The following is a 9,816-nucleotide window of genomic DNA, read 5'->3' as shown; positions in this document are numbered from 1 at the left end:
AGGAATTTCAGAGTAAATGACTGCGCCAGCTCCCAAAATCACTGCTACTCAACCCCAGCAGTTGGTGCCCTCCGTGCTAGTCAGCAATTCCCCACTGGGGACCGGAGCCCTCAGCCTGCCACTGAGGACTGGTCCGCAACTCCCTCTGCTCAGGCCACCAAATGGGTAAGAATGACCGCTGAGTGGTTTTAAGCTAGTCTTCGCAGACTCTTAAATGGAAAATGGAAATAAGGTTGATGGAAAATAAACCGTTTCTAAAAGAAAGATAATAATAATAAACACCATGGTCCAAACAGTAAGAGATGAACTTCATTTTTTAGATAAGGAAACAGACCCAATAAGGTCAACTGTGTGTTCCCAGGTCATACTGACAGTTACTAACAGAACTAAGCTTTGAGCAGGGGTTACCTGGTCCCCTACCCAGTGGTCTTTTTTCCACCAAAGACCATTTTTATCCCCTGGGGATACAAATACTAGTTTCTCCAACAAATCAATGGCATAGAAAGTGAATAGATTTAAGAGATTTAAGAGAATAGATTTAAGAGATTTAAGAGAATCAACAAAATGCACAGGTTGGAACTTGTTTGAATTCTCACTGGAAAAAAAAAAAACTGGAAAAAGACATTTTGTAGACAGCAAAACAATATGAACTAGGTATTCGATAATATTACTTATTGGAATTTTCCACGTATTGGAATTAGATGTAATAATGGCATCAGGTGTATATAATTTTTTTCTAAGTAATCGGTTTGAATGCATATTGACATATTGACAAGTTACAAAACACATCTTGCATTTTCTTTAAAAAATACTCCAAAAAAACAAAGAGAGGTGGTCATAGATGAAATAAGATAGGCAAACGTTGGTCACTAGTGAAGCCAGCTAATGAGTGCTTGGGGAATGATTAAGCTACTCTCTCACCTTTGTTTTTATTTGAAAATGTCTATTTTAAACATGTTTAAAATTAAAAAAAAATACTCATCCAGACTTAAGACTGAGCGGGCTGAAAGTATAACCCCTCCCCTATTTCTAATCAAGCAGCTCTGGGAATGGGAGAGGTAACTTGGGCCTATATCACCACCCCTCTCCCAGGTCCTTCACTCACATGCTCCCACCCAATCTTCTCACTGAAGATACCAGGTGAGGAGCAGGGCAGGAAATCACACTGTGCTTTGTACATACATCACTTAATAGCACACTGGAAACTTTTCAATGAAATAGGCCTCTGCTTTGTTTTCTGGATTCTAATCTTAAAATTAAACCCTTATACTTATCCCATGTACGATACCCTATTTACTCAGATACAATGTTAGGGTCCATCAGTAGTTTATTCATGTCACCAATTCTTACCCTCCCTTGTGGTTCTGTCTTTCCCTACACACACACACACACACACACACACACACACACATACACATACACACAAAGTCATGAACCACTGACTGTGCAGAAACCCAGTTTGTTTGCATATTAATCATAGGGATGGAAACTTGCCTGCAATATGCACTCAGAGTGTGGTTTAGCTTTGGGCGGCAGCTCTTCCCTTGTTAATTTTCTCAAGGGAGTTGGGTAAGTTTGACTTTCATATTTAAAGAAATTGTGTCTTTGTGGAACATTTAAAATAATTTTGAACTTGAATCTGCTTACCTTTGGAATCTTGATCTAACAGTTTGTAATAGTGAATCGGAGGGCAATCACAGGCCTCCATGAAGTGACTTGATGAAATAGATTAGAGATGGAAGAGAGCAGAAGAGGGGGGGAACCATCAACACAGCCTTGGGAAGTTTCTTCAAGTGATCAGGACTAAATAAATTACTTTCAGTCCAAAAATTCTTACCTTGATCCTACCACATTTACTTCCTTCCTGGTGCTAACCATCCCTGCCTCCTTGTACTTCTGTTCTCTCTCTTGTCCGTGATTTTAAACATCAATGATGCTGTCAGTCATCGTAGAGATCCCTTAGACAAGTTGGAAACGTGACATATTATTGTGGTCAACGTTATTGTAGAAAAAATGAGAAGAGAAGCATGACTATACTAAGATTTGAACTCCTGGAAATAAAGCATAAAGGACTAAAATTATGGGGTTTCATTCTAGGCCCCCATGTACTGAAAGAAAAAAAAAAGCATTCATTAATAATTGCAAAGTAATATACCTCCAGCTTCCCTACACCTCTGGAATGCAGACCCTGTGTGGGTAGGAGTTAATGTAAGTACAGGGACTATATCTCCCCCTTCTTTATGTCTCCCACAAAGCTTAGCATAGTGCTTTGTACCTCATAGAAACTCAATAAGCAATTAAGAGAGAGAAATGTAGAGTTTCTCTTAGCAATCTCACACCAGACATAAAATTCACAAGATTCACCACAACTAGTATCTATGCAAATTGATCCTGTTCAAAACTGTATAAAAATGCAATGAATTTGTGTCCTTAAAGGTTCAAAAGCATTGATATTTCCAATGTGGATAAATAAAGGTATTTTAATCCCATTGCATCTTTCAGTTTAAGATAGTGTATTAGATTGGAACAGAGATTATAACTTTTACTCAAGAGATATCCCTTCTAGTCTCATTCCATTAGTTACAGTAAGGCTCCATCAGTAAAGACTTTGCTCCCTCCCTAGGAGAGTCCTTGTGATGAGTGACTGGCTTATGCAATTGGCTTAGGGAAGCAGATTCATTCACTGAATCAAAGAAAAAGGACTTCAAGGAAAGAAGAGATTGTCAAAGAATAACTCTGTGCTTAGTTTTCCTTTCCTTAAGTCAGACCACTAGCATCTTTCTTGGAAATGAGGTAATGCTCAGAAGATGAGCCTGAATGCTCAAGTGACTTCAGTGGATCTGCAGCATTCATTAAGCACTGACTGTATACAAATCCTTCAGCTATGGCTAAACAACCCACTGCAGTTGTGACCCATGTAGGCTTTACCTGAGAAGCTTATTATCTCATTGAGAAGACCTGAAACAGAAAAGAGGCCTTTTCAAACTAAAGAAAAGGAAGCATAAAAACTAGTGACAAATAATAAAACACAAATGAAACACTCAGGGGCCAGGAAGAGCTGGATTAAGGCCACAATCATATCGACATAGGCAATAATAAATCATTGCTTTCCTTTATATAATACTCCACAATTTTCTAAATATTCACACCCATTACCTCTTTTAATTGTCAAACAATTTTATGAAGTAGGCTTTACCTTGCCCAGTTTCTCAATGAGAAAACTGAGTCCCGTGTAGGTGAGGTGATATGCCCAAGGTCCCTGAGCTAGTAAGTGGCAGAGCTGAGCAGAAGATAATTCAGGGCTCTAATCTGCTGACTTCTAGCCATTGATGTTTCCACTTCACCACATTATCTACTCAACACTACATATCTGTGCAGAGCTTTACTTTTACAAAGTATTTTCCCAGACATTTTATCATTTGGGTCTATCAGCAGCCTGGGAAGAGAGGCAGAGCAGAAATTCCACAGGAGAGCACACTAAGATCTTGTGAGTTTTCCTGCCTGAAGTCCCCCAGCCAGAGATTGTCCATGCATCCTGACTCCCAGCACAGGGACCGTTCCTTTACACCTCACTGGGATTTCACCACACGGATGAGCAGGAGAATGGACTAGTGCAAACTGGACATTTACTTTCATTTATCCTGGATCTGTAGCTGTCAGGTAACATTCAAACTATGAGGGAGCTGAGATATATACCAGCCTGCTCCTAAAGCAGCTTCCTTGCTCTTCAGAGCATATGGAACGGTAGGGGCTCCTCACATCTCCCTCATACCCCAAATCACTCTGCACCCCTTTACTTGAACCAAGGCACTAGATTAGATGGTGAATTTAAATCATGTCCCCAACTCCCAGCACTAAGCTGGCTAGCCTGTCAACAGAACTGCCACAGCATCCCCTCATTTTGCATGCCCTCTGCAAAGAGAGAGTATGAGAGAAAGGTAACCCCAGAGTGAGCAGGAGAACTACTTTGGGAAATGTATTCCCGCAGCACCCAGGAAGGAGCAAGCTAATTGGCTCCAGAGGCGGCAGTGGCAGCACGGGCAGGTAGGATTGTGCCGTTCTTTATTGACTGATGCAGCCGCTTATTGGAAACCTGTGTTCATTAGCTACATGTAAAGTTATATTAGAGGAGAGACGCTGGGTCCTGTGCTGAATGATTGAATGTCCCACCTGATGGGAGGTACATTATGTAAAAGTGCCTACGAGAGTAATCAAGCTTCTTAAGTGGATGTGTTGAGCATATCTGAGCTGGTGTTGCTGTGAGAGTGCAAGATCAGGGGTATTGAAATGTGAAAGGCAACTCTACCTCAACTAAAATAAGCCCTCAGCCTTTTGATACCCATTCACTTCATCACTCTCTAATTATTATCTGGAACTAACAAGTCTTCCCACTTACCCTGTGCTAACTCTTCAGGTTCCAGGGGCAAAAGTGAGTGAGCAAGCTACCAGGATCTGCAGACCTAGGAGGAAAGTGGAAAGGCCAGCTCTTCTTCCTGCAATCCTCTTTGGTCCCAAGACATGAGGAAACTCATTGGCTAATGCCTAGCCTTTAAAATTCAAAGAAAAATTTTGTTTTTTAATTTTTAAGCTACTAGATCAATGGTGTCTCCCAGGGTGTTGCTGCTCAAGTCAAAAGTGGCAAAGAGCCCACCTTATTTGTCCCCACAGCCCACCTCCTCTTTTAGAGAAATATAAAGGAGAGTTTGGTTAGCATCAGTCTTGTGCTGAGACCAAATGAGTACCCTGACCCCTACAATGGGATGTCTCCATCACTATGATTCCATAAAGTCTTCATCATCAATCACCTTCTTTTCTCCCTAGTTCACTGCCCTCTGAACTCATATCTTCTTTTAACCACAGTTACACAAAATCATTTCTCTGGCTCTACCCTCACCCACTCTGCAGGACCTGCAGAACCCTCCAGTCCCCAGAGGCATTTCCTAAACCAAAACCAAAACCAAACTTCTGGGCTACCAATGTCCTCTATCCCTATCATACTTACAAGGGTATAGGAGGTGTCTCCCATCAGAGCTGGCACCAAAAGTACTACCTGAAGCCCAGAACTCTGGATCCTTCATCCAAGTAGACTATTACTGGGTGTACACTTCTGACCCCCGTCCTCCAAATATGCCAGCCACATTCTAGGAAGAACATAGTTTCACCTCACTCCAAGACCTAGCTCACTTCCAATGGCTCCCAACCACTACTCAATGCAGCCCAGATTCTTCAACATTGGCTTTCTAAACGCCAGTCACTCTGCTTTCATGGCAGCCCATCTTCTTCCAATCTTGTCTTCACACTCAACTCATTACCTACCCCCAAGACTACTTTCCTTTCACTAAACACATTTTGACTGCTCTTTGTCATGGACCTTTATCTTAGAGGTGACTAACATGCCCTCCCCTCCACCCACTGCTGCCTTTTCAAATCCAGTCTGTCAATCAACAAGATCCAGCCCAATGCAGTGGCTTTCCTCATTTCCCCACAGACCAGTTTATATCACAGTCAGTGGTGTGCGTCTCTCCCTAAAGCATGAGCTCTGGAGAGCAGGGACCACATCTTATTTATCTAAATCCCTATTGCCAATAACAGTGCTTTGCATGTAGTGGGTGGTCAATAAGTGGTCATTGGATTAAAGAGGCCATAGACATCTAAAAAATGATGCCTAGAAAAAATATATCATCTACTCCTAATTATGAAATTATTTACCCATTTCATTTCTTTTACCTGCAGGGACTTTGGGGGAATAGACTCAGAACTGGCAAAGTTTGATTGATAAGGTTAGTACAGAGAAATGCCTGAAGCATGGTCCATGGGACACCCATGTGTAAGGTCAGTATCACCAGTGAGAACCAGAGAAAACGGAATAAATGGAGTAAAGAAGTGGGAGAAAGGAGACAATCAAAACAAAAAAGCACACTGCTGACGCTCTCAGGTCTGACCCCAATACCATCTATGCATGCTAGTTTATATTCTCCAAACTTTTCATTTCAACTTTCTTCCACAGAGCTAAGAGAATTTGAGATCATCAAATATTAGAATTATATGGTCTGTCCCCTTCATTTTATAGTCAGAAATGGAGGCTCAGAGAGGTAAAATGACTTCCTCAAAGTCACATGCCCAATTAGTAGCAGTTTCAAAATTAAAACCCAGGCCTTCCCACTACATGTGCATTTTTTACTAATATTACAGTCTTTCTTTACCTTTATCATTCATTTTCGTAAGATAAATGGAAATGAAATGAAAGGACGAGGAAGAAGGCTGAGACAGCAGAGAAAGAGGAACTAAAAGGAATTATCATTCATATTTGTCATATTTCCAATGGTCCTAAACACAATCTGTAGAAGGCTTTTGTTAATTCCCTCATTTTCATGAAAAGGGGCAAGAAGACAATAGAATTCACAAGTGACTGTGTATCCAGCTGCTGTATACCAGCCACCTAGGCCTCCTTAGGATCTGGGTGGGCTGAGCATGGAAGTGGGAGGCCAGATTTTTGATGTTATTTTCTTTAGCACTAGTCCCATTCCTGCCAGGCTTTCTTCTCTGTTTTATTAGCACGAACCCAGCACTTTAAAAATGTAATTATTGCATTTAGAGTGTTCTTCCTATCTATAGCCTGCTGGGGTTTAAGTAGCACATCAACTCTTCTAACACTGAATTATACCCTGGAAAACCATAACTGTGCACTCTGCAAAGCTAGCCTGACAGCTGGATGATCCAATGGGCTACAGACGTGAGGTGACCCTCATCAGCAACTGCCATGTGAATGATAGCAGTAATCATTTTTAACATAAAGTACACAATTTACAGCAAGGAAGGCAACATCATAGATCTTTCTTGATCACCTTAATATTTACTATTTCCTGAGTTTTAAAATATACCTCCAGATTCTCACCACTGATCTAAAGAAAAACCATAGAAATTCTTTGAGATGCACTAGAGACGAGTTAGGCATCATGTTTCTGAATGAAAGGATGTCTAGGAAACATAGTTACCCTTAAGCATGGGTCCCTCAAGCTCATCCTTCTGCCACCCCTTTATGTCACCTTTAAAACCCCAAGTAGACTAATGCCTACTACTCCTCACAGTCTCCAAGCCCCTCTGAAGCTCTTTATCTGGCCTTGAGTTAGAATGGCTTAGGGCTCATTCCATCTCTGCCATGAGTTTACTGTGCAATAATGGGGAATCTTTCCCCACTGGCAATTTTTCCTTGCTGCTGCTCCTTGTTTCCATCATAACTTTGATTTGGTCGCCAGAGGGATGAACAGAGCCTCTATCATCTATGCCATTTTTTTTCAGTTCATAGTAGTATTTTTTTTAACAAATGGGAGACTGACATAGATTAAAAGACTTAAATATAAAATTCAATGCAATATATAAAAGACATTTTGAAGACAAAACATGAATATGGATACTAACTAAAATTAGGAAATTATTATTAATTTTGTTATGTGTGATAATGGCATTGTGGATTCATAGGAAAACTGTCATTTGGCATAGATGTGTATTGAAGTATATGCAGATGAAATTATATAATTCAGATTTGCTTTATACTACTCCATTAAAAAGCAGGAGAAATAGATAAAATAATGTTTTCAAAATACTGACAACTGTTGAAAGTGTGTGACGAGGACATTATTGTTTATACAATTTTCTCTATTGTGTGTTGCATTTAAATTTTTCCATAATAAAAATAAGAGAAAAGGGAAAAGTACCCCCAGGTGATTCTTATGCATCCTAAAGTTCTGCTCTCCAGGTAGTGCTAAGATAAATAGGTCATAAGGAAGCAGAAATCAACTCAAAATTTCAGAAGCCTTCTATTAGTCATATCTTTCTCTGGGAGTGTTCAGGGAAAGGACATGGATAAAAGAAACTGCAGAGGCGCTTTCTGCATTGTTTTGGAGACTGGACAACCTCTTGTATGAGCCAATGCTGTCTTCTCACCACTCTTGGCCACCCTGATCTCTAGTAATATGAAGTTTGCCAAGTTCTAACCACTAGTCAACAGTCACGACTCCTCTGTTACAGAATCTTTAATCCTAAGCCCTGAGTATGGTGATGACTCATGGAATCTTTGGTGTGACTTGCCACACACTTTGAACTTTTAAAGTGACTTGTGCCAAACAAAGACAGTCATTCACCTGAACATCTCTCCAGCCAGCAATTTGAAATATTTGACAGGCCTTGCAAATAGCCACTTGCTCAGGGCTATTTATTAGCAACACATAGAAGAGAATATTAATTTCACTTATTGTGTTACATGTATTTGTCTCTGGAGGGTAAGAAGAGGTCTAGTTTGTTGTTGTTGTTGTTGTTGTTGTTGTTGTTGTTGTTGTTAAAAAGGAAAAGCTATTATGGGCTAAGAGGAATCTATAATTTTTTAAGTATACCGTTTTAAGAATCTACTCAATTTAAATTAGACAAATTCATATGTTTATTGTCTAGCATCCCCATTTCCTGATAGAGAACCACTTAGAATTGTGAGATACCCAAATAATGAAGAAAAACAAGTATTGCCTGTTTGTCACAACAGAGCTCATGCTGGAGACAGGTTAATGAAGTAGGCTTGCAACATGTCATTTATACTTTGCTCTTATCTGAAGCATTTTTTTTCTTTTTTTTTTCTTTTTTTTTTTTTGTTTTTCCTTTTAAGGGTTTTCTAGCACTTTTGCTTGTACAAAAGTCACCTTTACAAATAGTGGCACAATTGAACACAAACATGGTCTCCCTGTTTCAATTCAGAATTCCACACACAGAATTAGTCAGTGACTTTTCCAATCAACCATGTCCATGATGGCTGCATGGCAAAGGGTGCCACCCCACAATTATTTTCTTCTGCAAATTAATGGTATTGCATGTCTCTGTTAAAATAAGTATGTTTGACTTTTCTATTAAGGTATATTATCCTATATAGGTTGTCAGTCAGACTGCTCATTAGGAATTCAAACCTCCAAGTTCATCAGGGAATAGATTTAGAATGGCTAACAATCTTACAAAGCTGCCAGCCCCTATTCATAAGAAAATTTTAGCTCTGCGATGTCTCAGGAATTTATTTCTTCCTTTCTCTTCCCCCAACATATTCTCTAATTCAGGCCCTCCTATAATCTACCTGCACAAAAGCCTTCCCTCATTCATATACTCGCACTCCTCTGGCCTTCCATCCACACACACACACAGAACTTTGCTCTTCACTCTGACATTCAAAGCACCAAACCATATTTCTAGCTTTATCCCCACTCCCATCCTCCCACCAATTCCCAATACCACCACCAAATTGATGTCCCAACCACATCCCACAATTACCAGGATCTTTCTACTCCTCCCTGCCAGGATGTCCTTTACCCACATCTGTACCTGTCAGAGATCTACCAATTATTCAACACTTGTTTAAATCTTCCACTTCTAGGAAGACTTCTCATGTCTTCCAAATAGAATAATGTATTCCTTTTAGGTTCATTCTTTGAACTTTGCTTACACTTCTTTCACAACACTCCTACATTTTTATAATTTTAAATAATTGCCCAAGTACATACCTTCTCCTCTACTATAACATGAACTCTGGGAGACAGAGGACTATCATGTTCATCGTTGCTTCCCAGGCAACACATAGCACCTAGTAGGTGCTCCATACATTTTGGTGTCACAGTGAAATACTAGGCAGCCATTCAAAAAATATATGAAACTAGGGATGACAAGATATAGCATTAAATAAAAAGCAAAGGCAAAAAAGTGTTTATACCATGTTTCCATTTACGTAAAATGAAATTAAATATGAATAGAGTGATATTGAGATAGAAATATATTGATTTCTGATAT

Source organism: Rousettus aegyptiacus, unplaced genomic scaffold (assembly GCF_014176215.1).
Source record: "Rousettus aegyptiacus isolate mRouAeg1 unplaced genomic scaffold, mRouAeg1.p scaffold_m13_p_3, whole genome shotgun sequence".
NCBI classification, from domain to species: domain Eukaryota; kingdom Metazoa; phylum Chordata; class Mammalia; order Chiroptera; family Pteropodidae; genus Rousettus; species Rousettus aegyptiacus.
This window is presented reverse-complemented; position numbering follows the sequence as displayed.